A 12,199-nucleotide genomic window follows, 5' to 3' on the forward strand; every position below is an offset into this window, starting at 1 on the left:
ACTCTCTAGAATATGAACAATCTGCCCAGAGAAATTCAGAGTTTATTCCCTCATGCCCTGGGGTGGCTTGTTTCTGCCAATGTCTGATGTGGAGTGTCTGGACAAATAAATTAAAATAAGCCACTGTGGTACTTCTTACAAGGACCTTCCTTTCTTTCTTCCTCCCTGCCTTCTAAGAGAGACAATGATTTACCCATGCTAACTTAAGGGAAGGGGCATTAAAGACTAAAATTCATATCTCAATCTAATGATTTTTGCACAAACAGCCTCCCTCCCTCTCTATCCCTTGTGAATATATCATCTCCAGTTTCATTTACTTTAAACTATACTTTTGAGGGCTTCTTATCTAACATTTTGTGTGATGGTCATTGTTTATAATTAATTTATTTAACATTTCCTTTACTTTTCAATTCTATGAATGACTCCTCATTACTTTATAATTTCTCATTAATTTTATTTTCTCCATGTTTGACATTAACTAGTAGAGATAAGTAAGAGGAAAGGCCCAAACCAGATCTGGCAGCCCTGAATCTTACATTCCCTAAACTACACTACCTCCTGTTTATTATTAACTTTGATTTATCTTTTTTTAGCTTGTATTCTGACCATGAGACTATGGTCTGCTTTATGATAACTTGGGTTGTTCTTTAGAAAAGAGATGATCATTCCACATCAAATACACCCCAACTTGTAACTATAAGTGAATTCAAAGTACATTTTAAAATAGATTTTATTTTTCATTAAGCCTAAGGGTATAATTTAATAAACAGTGGAGTGACATATAGGAGCAGGATGCTGAGTACTTCTTTCGGTAGTTCCCTTTGTGTGAGTTAGTATGCAAGTGGTTGTATGGAAATAAGTTAGGTATCTCTGGAAGCCACATTAATGCTCTCTACTTGTGCTACCTGACTTAAACCAGGAAGTAACTTGGGCGTTAGCATAACAGATCCCTGAGCAAATCATACATTCTTTGTTTTATGTATAAGGTTCAGGTTAAGCAAAATCTGAATATTCACAACCTACTTCATGAGTGCTAAGGCAAGTTCCATGAGACAACTGTCACCCAGGCACTGCTTTGAGCTTCTTCTTCTTCATCATCATCATCATCATCATCATCATCATCATCATTTATATTGTTCTCCTCACTTGTCATCAATGAGCAAATTATTGTTCAGGCACAAGTACATTTGAGAGGAATGAATAGAAGGGAGACAGAAAATAATGTCAAGATATTTCTTTTGGCTCCACAAAGAAACTTTAGGCTGTAGGAAGGAAAGTTGATATAGTTTTACTATACTCTCCTTTGGTCAGATTGCCTCTGGGAAAGTGTTTGATTTTGAGCTCCACATTTTAAGATGACATCGATCACAACCAAGAGCAGTTTTTACAAAGAAGAATGAACAAGTTAAATGGAAGAATCATTGAAGGAATTGGTTAGTCTGAACAAAAGAAGGCTTGGGGGTGTATAGGAACACCTTCAAATGTCTGAAGAAGTCTCATGTGGTCTCAGGAGTGGCTTAGTTAGTTCTAAACATTAGCCCTAGAAATATCATAGACGAACTTAGAATATTTGAAAATTGAGTTCGGTTATTGCTCACCAGACATCTCATTTCTTCTGGTAATATCATTTACCAAAAGAAGGACAACCAGAACCTGAATACCACCTTCACTCTCTCCTCTTCTGTTTATTTATTGCTACACTGGGTTTTCACATAAAATACGAAGCCAAAGTGAGAGGCAAAATAAGCATTTATTTGCCAGCACAGGGGCACAAACTCAGGCAGAATTCCAAATTGTGTCTCGATTACAAAGGTAAAGGCAAGTGATTTTCATGAGAAAAGGACAGGAAATGATTACATGAATGGGAGAAAGAAATTGCCATTGGTGCTAAGCAGGTAAATTATTCTTTAGCCCTTCACTGCTGATTCTACCTTCAGAAAGTGTTCATAATCATGTCTTTATTGTCAGAATGTCTGCTTTCTTGTTAATTTTACAAACACTTGTTTGTACCATAATGTTGCTTTGCCCCAGTCCAAAGATTATTTTGGCCTAGTTTAAACATTCCGAAGATTCAAGGAGTAAAACATGCAAGCAGTTCCTCTGGAATGGTGGCTCTGGCTCTATATTAAAATGTCAATTTTTCACAGTTTTGTAACCCTTAGTTCTGGCTGTGTCTCCTTTTTAAATATTTTCAACCACTGCTGTTGTTTCTAGTCTGTTACATTTCTTGTATTAAAGCTCATTCCACAGTCTCAGACTATTAGGCTGTACCATTTCTTCCCTTTCACCACTGTCGTCTACTCAGCTCCCAAGCACTGCCCCTTATTCATAGATGTCAAGACCTGATACAAAGTCTTCCTCTTCACTACAATTAGCTACCGTCATCCTAGGAAATGTCACCATCTATGTGGGTGGATGATCTATCCTGTAGCATAGCTCACACGTTTCTGGGTCTCTTTAATTCCAAAAAAAATCCTCTGCTCCTTTGGATCTATCCTTGACCTGGACCTTCTCTATCTCTAAAATCTAATATTTGAACATTGCAACTTTTGGCCACAACCTACTATTCTCCCAGCTTTCTCATGAACTCACTAATACTATGCTGACCTTTCAGCTCAAAGGAACTTTAATACCATTGATTCTCCCAATTTTATTGGCTTATTAGTCACCTTCTGCCCTTTCCTTCTTATCTCCCAGCCTTATCCTCCCATTTTCAATTTTCTTACTCTCTTCCCTATTCTGCAGGAGAAAGAAAATTACACAATAATGAAGATAAGAGCCACTATGAGTCATGGCCCTAACTTCAGCTGGATCCTCAGGCTTTCCATCAATTTTTCTGCTAGTCTTGGGACAGCTTCTTCTCCAAATGTTTTCATCAACTACTCTAAACCATTATCGCACTCTTCCAGTGTGATAATTTTCAATTTTAGCAAATGACCTTGTCTCCTCTCTTGAGAAAATTGATGCTTTTAGATGAGCTAGATGTATCAGCCAAACTTCTTTGTTACAAACAACAGAATCTAAACTACTGGTTGAATGCCACATTTATTCAAAGTTATTTTGTAGTTCAGAGAATCTCTAGAAGGACCAGAGAGCCAGCTTGGAAGCTATCAGGCCCCAAGCATGCCACGGGGGGTGTTGTAGCAAATACCACTGTCAGAATCCAAATTTTAGCTTGCATCATGCACTGATGTTGCTCAGAGCCTGATGTCAGAAGTTCTGTTCCTATTATACTTGAAGAGATAAACACTTCACCTCACTTACCAAAATATGGAGTCTGCATGTATTTACCTCTTCATGTTGCTCCCTTCTAAGTCAATATTTCATGCAGAAACATCTGACTGGTGGAACTAAATCACATGCCTACATCTTGGCAGTAAGGAAATGAGATCTAGTTTCTACCTTGTGGATGCAAGATTCATATGTAGAAAATTCATAATGTGATCAAAAGGCACTTGGAAGCTACAAATATGGTAAACATAGCCTATAACCTCTTTAAGTTTCTCATCCTCCTACCTAAAAATTTATCTACCTCCACACCCATTTATGTCTTTTTCTTTCAATCACTGTGCCTTCTACTTTCGAAGGTCATCCTCTTTATTTCTGCACTTAGCTCCGCCTCTTTCTGCATCTTCCATGTCTTCTCTCATAGCCTTTCCCATCTGTTTTGACAATTGTCCTCAGTCAATTAATATATTCAAACTTTTCCCACACTAATCATTTCTTCCTGGAATCCTTCAATTTTCTCTCTTCTGCTTCTTAAGCTAACTTCTTGAAATAATAAATTAAATAAATCATTTCCATTTTGTCCTCAACTATTCATCTCCCAACTTATCACTTTCAGACTCTGACCCATTCTTCAGTGTTTCCAACACTGTTCTCCCACTGAAACTGCTTTTATAATGGCAAACGAATGTCCACGATTTTGTCAAATCTAATAAACACAGATTAACCCCTAACTCACGGTGCCTAGCTACTGCTTTGACCTTAGGGATGTCTCTTCCTTCTTGAACTCATTGCTCCTTTATCTTCTGTGAATGCCCACTCTTCTGGTCTTTCTTGCCTTTCTAATCAGTCCTTCTCTGCTCTCTCATGGGCTGTTCATCTTTAACTTTCTCTTTCAGTGTTGGGGTTTCTAACTCCATGACCCCTCTGATTCTAACAACTTTAATGAAGTTCTTCATTTTCATTAATCATTTGATTTGGTATGGGCCCCTAAAAAAAAAAAAACCCTCTATTAGTGGAATCTGGGCTCTCAGGACAAATGCACTGGGTAAAAGACTCTTCCTCTTTACTTAATAAACCGTCCCCTTCTATAGCTTATAGCCTGCAAATATTATAGTATAATGAAGATGACAAACATGTTACATGCAGAAGTATTAAGATTTTTAGGAGCAAATTTTATGTTTGAATTGCAAGTTTATATTTAATTGGCTTTTACTAAAATAATTTGAAAAAATTGGTGGGTTATTTTTAATCTATGAGCTGTGTAGCTCATGATTAACTGGTCACTCTCAATAAGAATCATGACCATTAGCCCCATGATGGCAGAGTCCTTTGGTTCTCAGCCTGTGGAATGGCGTACACCCTGGTTCCAACTGTTCTATTGAACCTTTTGGAAGCCCCAATATAAACACTTCCTCCTCTTCCCTGAGGACATGTCAGCTATTGGTCTGAAGCCACCATTCCCTTCTTTTGCACTGTTACCAAGTGCTGCTCTCTCCCTCGCATGGTGGGTACTGTATTCATGGCAGCTAGGAAAAAGATTTACTTCTTCCCCAAGTGGATCTCAGTGTGGCAATCGCCAGCACTGGCACTGGCTTCTGTTTTCCCACATCTGGTGTGGTTGTGTTCTTTGGCAGGGCAATAACTTCATTAAAGGACAAAAGGACCATTTGCAGCTCTGCTTTTGGAAGTAGTGAGTTAGTCATTAACTAAAACAACTATGCTTCTGGAAATGAGTCCCTACAAACTGAACACTATTCTTTTGTAGAAATGGCCCATTATTGAAAGAGAGATGATAGTTTGGAATAGAATAAAGAGCAATTGAAGAATGGAAAGAGGAGTGGGGATACCTGGAGGCTTATCTTGGCTCTAACAGAACAAACGGGGGAACCAGAGCTCAGTCACTCCTTCTCCCATCCCCAGTTTCCTCATCTACACAATGAAACACTAACAAGGAAAAGAGCCTAAAGATTCAAAATGCCACATGAATCTTGAGTAGACAATGAATTGTCTTGAGATTCTGAGTTAAATGTAATTAAAAGCATATGCAATAAATTTCCAAGTTTCAACAAATATTCTATCCCTGTTTATAATAAAGAGTAAATGGGAAAGATTTTGAAAATGCTAATAGTCTATTTTTCCCAGCCCATGACAAAACTTATCAGTTGTCGATTTATTTATTATTCCTTTCATAAACCAGGCACCTAATGGCTTGAGCTTTAAGTGTGGAGTGATTCAAGACTAGAAATTCTGGTTGTGTCAGTAGGACTAGAAGTGTATTCCTACAAACATTTAACTTTTGTTTTCATCCTTACAGATCAGTCTCAAATCCAAAGGTAGGCCAGTTATATGTAGCATCTGGGTATCAAATAAACATTTATCAGCAATAGAAATTTGCTGGAGTGTCATTAAAAACAAGAGTCTGGGAGGATATAAAAGTCCTGGTGTTTCCAATGATGATACACCTAAAAGAATTTCAAAACTACTTTGCCATCTGCCAAAGGTTGATGATGTCAGAACCAGGTCCCACTGTACAGTAATTAGTGAAAGGCTGGTAACATGAGGTTTCAGAGACTGTAATCCTTGACAGGTTTCCAGCATTTGGATAACCTTTCCAAATCCATTGCAAATTTTCCAGCACTTTCAAAGAGAATGGTCAATGCATGTACATCAATGTGAAACTGAAGTATTTGAATTTTTCCATTACAATTTTCCAGGATCCAATCCAGCAGTCAAAAAATAATGGGCTGAATGTTAGCATGGTCTAAACACAATAAACATGTAAAAAAGCAAGATAGACAAGGTTTCCTTCAGATTGATGTAGCAAAGATTTCAAGTCGATTTCTACTAGGATCTTATAGCAAAAGACCGGGATTATTTGGGCAAAAGATCACTCAAACTTTAAATGTTCCAATCACCGCTGACTCTTTTAAAAAGCTAATTGGCCACAGAAATGTCACAGGATTGATTTAAGTACTCATCTTTCCTCATCTTTCTAGAGGCATGCTTCACCTCAGGCTTCTATGCACCTCTTTCTCTCATTGTCTGGCTCTATTTTTGTCCTTTGCTTCCCATGTACTTTGAAATGGAAAAAAGTGACTAAATAATTGCACTTTATTACCTCCATCCTTGAGGTTATCTATCTTGAAAGTTGCGTGGTTCTAGATCACGTAAAGTGGGTGGATAACAGAATGTAGGTACATGTGCAGACAGAAATGATATGTACAGTGGGTGTGGCAAATAGTCTCATTGATTTTGTCATTCCTCACCTTTTCTTTTCTCCAGCAGATTTATACAATCAGATGCAATCCTGTGGAAAAGGGGCCAGAGACCACTGCCCTGTGTGGACTTGTGTCTCTTTTAAGAAACAATTGAAACAGATCTCAGTGAAAAAATAGCTTACATCAATTGAGTTTTTACTGTGTACCAGGCATCACATGTCTTACACGTTTGAATTCATTTAACCATCATAGCAAACCTTTTACTATCTCCATGTTACAGATGAAGAAACTAAGGCAAAGAAGTTACTTGCCCCAAATCACACAGCCAAAGAGTGGTAGAACTAAAATACAAACCTAGATCATTAGACTTTCAAGTTCATGTCCTTAACCACAGCACATTCTGCTATCCTGGAATGAAAAATGGGTTGGGAATCTTCTTTGTCACATTCACATTCCTCTTGAATATGCGTCAACCAAGTTGCAATCCCAAAGTATGCTGGGTGTCCACAGACACTAAGCTATCTGCAGTGCTGGCCTCTCCCACCATAAAACAACAAGCATATCCCTGAGTCATTCATAATGTGAACATCTGGCTGGAGCTTATGCCTTCTGAGCCAGCATGCCTGTCTGGAAGTAAAGCTGTCTAACTGGTTTTACAACTGACTTCGCACAGGGAAATAATTTTTTAAGGCGTCTCTATACTTTGCTAACTTCCTTGAATAATGGTGTCATTTAAGTGGTTGTGAAACATGGCTTGAAAATTATTTTCTTTTATTTAAATACTTGAAGATACAATTTACAAATAAAAAATCATAATGAGATATCACCTCACACTCTTTAGAATGACTTATCAAAAAAGTCAACAAACAACAAATGTTGGCGAGGATGTGGAAAAAAGAGAACTCTCGTTCATTGTTGGTGGGTTTGTAAATTGGGGCTGCCCCTATGAAAATAGTACAGAGGTTCCTCAAAAAATATAAATATAAACTAGAACTACCATATGTCCATTAATTTCACTTCCAAGTATTTATCTGAAGAAATATAAATTTAAAATGATATATGCACATCTATGTTTTGCAGCATTATTTACAATAGCCAAGATATGGAGGCAACCTAGGTATTCATCAGTAGAAGAAAGGATAAAGAAGATGTAAAGTAATATACATCTACTTAGCCATATTAAAGAATGAAATCTTACCATTTGAGACAACACGAATGGACGTAAAGGATACTATGCTAAGTGAAATAAATCAGGCAAAGAAAGACAGATATTGGTATTTGATTATGATTTTACAAATATGTAGAATCTAAAAACAGAATAAATGAACACACTTATAGATACAGAGAAAAAATGAAAGGGATTAAGAAGTACAAATGACCAGTTATAAAAATAATTATGGAGATGTAAAGTACAGCACAGGGAATATAGTAATAAAATTGTAATATTATTGTAATGACTATGTATTGTGCCAGATGGGTACTAGACTTACTGAGTTGGTCACTTCATAAGGAAAGTATCTAATCACTATGTGGTACACCTGAAACTAATATAATATTGTATGTCAACTACAATTGAAAAATAAATTTAAAAAATTAAGAGTCAAGAGAATAAAGACCTGACAATTAATAAAAATTAATAGCCCCTCTTCTCCAAAAAGATATAGTTAATGAAGCATCTCATTTTTTAGAGTCATTGCATAATGGTCAACCAGTATAATATTTTAAAAGAGAAACCATTCTCTGAAAATCTTAAATGTATTTATATAATCATCTCCTGCTTCTTGACCTCCATGGGATATAAGCCTATTCTGCATTAGGTTGTTATTTGATTGTTTTATATGCGTAAATCTTGTCTCTACATCCTGATTTTAAACTCCTTAAGGACACATCAAGACACCTGGGGACACAGTAAATGTAATACTTAATAAATATTCTTAGAAATTTGAATAGAAAATATACAGAGGTACTAAATTTTCCTGAGGTACTAAAAATCAAGCATTAAATGATAAACAAAACTTAAAAATTAATTTTGAAAGCAAATATTCTCCTATATTCCCTAAGTGACTGCCAATCTTCTTTTGTATTTGTTTTAAAGTTAAATTAAATGGCCCATCTTTGTGAATATAGTGTAGTTATTGCAAAAAAAAATCTTTAAAAAGTCAAATAATAACGTGGTTCTGAAAGACATTAAATCTGTAAACAAATAGACTAGCTTTTCTAACAGCAGAAATTTAAATAAATAAATAAATAAATAGTCGAAGTTTAAATTTTAATTAATTTAATTTTATTACTTTTATAAAGAGGATAGTTTTTATTTCCATCCATGGAAGCTGAATGGCCATACCAGTATCTTTTAGGTCTACCTAAAGTTCTACTTAACCATAGCTCACAAGTATAAATAGGTAAAATAAATGCTTTAATGTTAATTAAAGCTAGGTAGGGTTGATCAGAAAGGAATCCTTAGAGGGCAGAAGGTTTGACTGAATGGGGACTTAAAGGAATCAGATTTGGTGAGTCACTGCTTAATTCAGATAGTGAGAAGAGCAAGCACAGAGGCTCAGAGACACGAGCAAACAAGTTATATTTTGGGGAGAAGAACCTCTTTACTTGACTGGTCCAAATAATTAAAGTCAGAAATTTAAGAGCGTTAAAGTAAATCATGTTAAAGGTGAGAGAATTCATCAGGAGCCTGGAGTTGGGAGGCAGCTTGGAGGAGAGGAAGACGACACATCGACATGAAAAGAATGCTGGAGGGGCAGCCAGGGAGCCTGGGTTCTGCTGTGAATAAGCAGTTTCTCCTCAGGTGACCAAGTTCCCTCAGCTTCAGTGTAGTCACCAGTAAAGGAAGCCTATGATTCTACTAATAGCAATTGTGTTTTATTCATTTAGTCGAAAAATATTTATTGAGCAACCACTATGTGTCAGGCGGAAGCTAAGTGCTGAAGACTCAGCAATGAACAAAACAACATGCCTTCCCTCATGGACCTATGTGCCTAATTGATAAAGTAATAATCAAAGCAATATTGGATTCAGACACATAGTAATGATAAGTCTTGCCTTGTCTTCTTGCTCCTGAATTTCCTGGACACACTTCCTTTCACAGATCTCCTTCTTGGGGATACTTTATTCCTTTACTAGTTCTCCCTGCCATATCAGATAGCATTGTCATCATCATTTACCAGACTACTAAATTAGATTGTTTGAAGAGTCTCAAAATAATGCCACTCTTTCTTTCCAAATTATGAACCATTGAGGAAAAAAGACAAGAGTAAGGCAGATAGGAGACCTAAATGACTCCTAATTACTGATAAATGCTAACGCATGGTTTTTATCTGCTGTGAAGAAGGCTTTCTGATGTCAAGCTCCAGAATTAGATACACGTACACATCAGGTCAGTTCAGGCTCTCCACCTGGTGGTCTACCTTGTGTGGCTTCTTGATGGAGGGAGAGAGCGGAACACGTGCTTCTTACAGGCAGCTAATTCCTAAAAGGAGGAGAAAGCCTGGGCTATGCCTATCCAGTTCCTCTCCGCAATTCAGCCAGTAAATCACTCCTCCTCTCTGAACTACTCACTACTGTTGTATTACTATCTATTTGCTGAATTCTTGTCTATCTGGATGAAGGGATATTTTTTTGTTCTACTTCCCCAACAGAAACAGAGCAGAGGTGGGATCCCATGACATAATTACTGTGTAACACTGTTACACTCAAACCCAGAATATAGAAAGTCCAGGATTCTCTCTCAAAACTACTATTGCACAACTCACTTTGGCAAGTTGTCTAACTTCTTTAGATAACACTGTTCTAAGTCCTAGGGGCTATGGTGAATTTTCCACCCAAAACTTAGAGATTAGGAAGATTGCTACCATAAAAGATGACACACAGATATTTGAAGGACAAATAACTAATTGTCAGGCCTAAGCGGCTAAGTGACCAAACCTATAATGTCCAATATGGTGGCCACGTATAGCTCTATAAATTAAAATCGACTAAAATTTAAAAAATTTAAAAGTTTGTTCCGCATTAGTCATATTTCAAGAGCTCAACAGACAATGTGGTTAGTGGCTATTATGTTAAACAGTGCAAATTGAGGACATTTCCATCACTACAGAAAGCTCTACTGGACAGAGCTGATCTAGAAAATCTCCTGTTGATTGGCAGAAGAGTTGGTCAGTTTATTAATCTTTGAAGTACAGACAATGGACCTCAAGTCAAATCTTGCCAGTGACCACCAGTCTGAGTTCTAGGTGAAAACAGATGGGACACTTAATTAAAGAGAATTTAATAAACAGATTACTTATAAAGGTGTTGATAGAGCTAAGTGAACCAACAAAAGTTGGTGAAGCATCTGGAGACTGAACATTGAGGAGATATCACCACCCTGGAGATGGAAGGCCTGAGGGAGGGATGCCATCACTAAACCTTACAGCCACTGGAAAATTGATGGCCCTTCAGTGGACAATTTAAAAAAATATCCTGACTCATTTTCTTCCTGCCCTTCAATTTTCCTGCTGGTGCCTCCCGCTGGCATCTAACTGGAAGCCAGAGGGCAAGACAACCTGGGAATGTAGGCTGCTTCCTGCGATGCAGAAGAAGATTCAGCAGAGAACACAGAAGACTTCAAATGGAAACTGAGGGGCAAAGGAGATGCATCAGCCCTCTGTCCAAGATCCGTTAAAGGCAGGGTGAGATTTGGCCTGGCTGAGAGTGGTGTGAGCTTCAGGTGGGGCTTCAAGTGAAGCAGTCTTAATGTAGAGATGGATGTGGGAGGGATGCAGTGATTGGTAGATGCTTTGGTTCCTGTGAGCATCTATCTGTGGAGGAAGAAATATCTGCTGTGTGTGGTGCTCATGCTTGTTCATGGAGCATTTTTTTTTTCTCTCGTTGTAAATGAATATATTGGCAGTTTGGAAAACTTGGCCAAATGTTTCTGAGCCTGCAAAGCCAAAACCTTAGACCAGAGTAAATTTACCAAAGCAATGAGTACTATTCTGTGAACCCTTTCAGGAAATGTCCAGTTGACCTTGCCCTAAAGAGGACTCCAAAATATTGTCATGGCCTTAAAGACAAACATTTTTTAAAAAAATTTATTTTAATTAGTTTCAAGTATACAGTACCTTGGTTAGACATTTATATAGTTCATAAAATGATCCCCTCAATTGCTCCCTCCCTCCCCTGATCCTCCACCTATCCAACGTATTAATGTTAACTGCATTCCCTATGCCATGCTCTCCATCCCCGTGACCATCCATCAGCTATTAAAGTGTACTTCTTTAACCTTTTGTCCCATTCTCCCATCCCCACAAACCCCTCTCTCCTCTACCGTCACCAAATTGTCCACTATATTTGTGAGCCTATTTTTGATTAGTTTGTTCTTTTTATTCTTTAGATTCAGCGTATAAATGAAATCATATAGTGTTTATTTTTCTCTGTCTGACTTAAATACCTTCTAGGTCCATCAAAGCAATATCTTTTTCCGTCCCCTTCCTTTTAGTCTCTGTGTGTCTTTTAATCTGAAGTGAGTCTTTTGTGGGCAGCATATGTAGGGGTCTCTTTTTCTTTTCCTTTCAGCCACTCTATCTTTTGGTTGGAACACTTAATTATTTTCTATTTAAGGTACTTATTGATAGGAATGTAGTTGTTACCATTCTTTATTCCTGTTTTTGATACATGTTTTTTCTTCTTAAAGAAGTCCCTCCAACATTTCCTGTAATACTGGCTTGGTGGTAATAAATTCCCTTAGCTTATTTTTG

Source organism: Rousettus aegyptiacus, unplaced genomic scaffold (assembly GCF_014176215.1).
Source record: "Rousettus aegyptiacus isolate mRouAeg1 unplaced genomic scaffold, mRouAeg1.p scaffold_m13_p_11, whole genome shotgun sequence".
Lineage (NCBI taxonomy): Eukaryota > Metazoa > Chordata > Mammalia > Chiroptera > Pteropodidae > Rousettus > Rousettus aegyptiacus.